The sequence below is a fragment of the Sinocyclocheilus anshuiensis genome, unplaced genomic scaffold (genome assembly GCF_001515605.1).
Source record: "Sinocyclocheilus anshuiensis isolate Anshui unplaced genomic scaffold, SAMN03320099.WGS_v1.1 scaffold708, whole genome shotgun sequence".
Taxonomy (NCBI): Eukaryota; Metazoa; Chordata; class Actinopteri; order Cypriniformes; family Cyprinidae; genus Sinocyclocheilus; species Sinocyclocheilus anshuiensis.
Window position 1 is genome coordinate 503,741 of NW_015555881.1, and position 481 is coordinate 504,221.

Here is a 481-nt window from a genome sequence, read left to right on the forward strand (position 1 = left end):
CAGTATAGGATGTAGTTGCTGTTCTCATGCACTGGCGTTCCCAAATAGGCTTGGCTTTACGCACAGTGCCCGAGAACCCGTTATCAGAGCCCGTGGCCGTGATAATCGACCCCCGTCGCGCTCGGTACAAACTCACCCATAGCTCGGTTCCCCAGCTCATGGTTTCCGCGCGTTCTTCGTGTAATAATCCACGATTCGTGCGTTCGGACGCGTTTGTACTCCAAACCCAGCAGCGGATCAGAGTCCGTGTCTCTCGCTTCTCGGCTTCTTGCGCGTGTGTGTTTGCGTGGGGGGTGGGTGTGTGTCTCTGGAGGCTTCGCGCTCTCTCGCTCTCTCGCTCTCTCTCTCTCTCTCTTCCAGATATGAGAAAGGCGCCTAAAAAGCGGCGATTCTGCACACGCGTTTCCTCAAAATGCACGGAACTGCAGAAGCATGGTGTTCAAATACACACTCCCTCACTCACTCCCTCCCTCCCTCACTC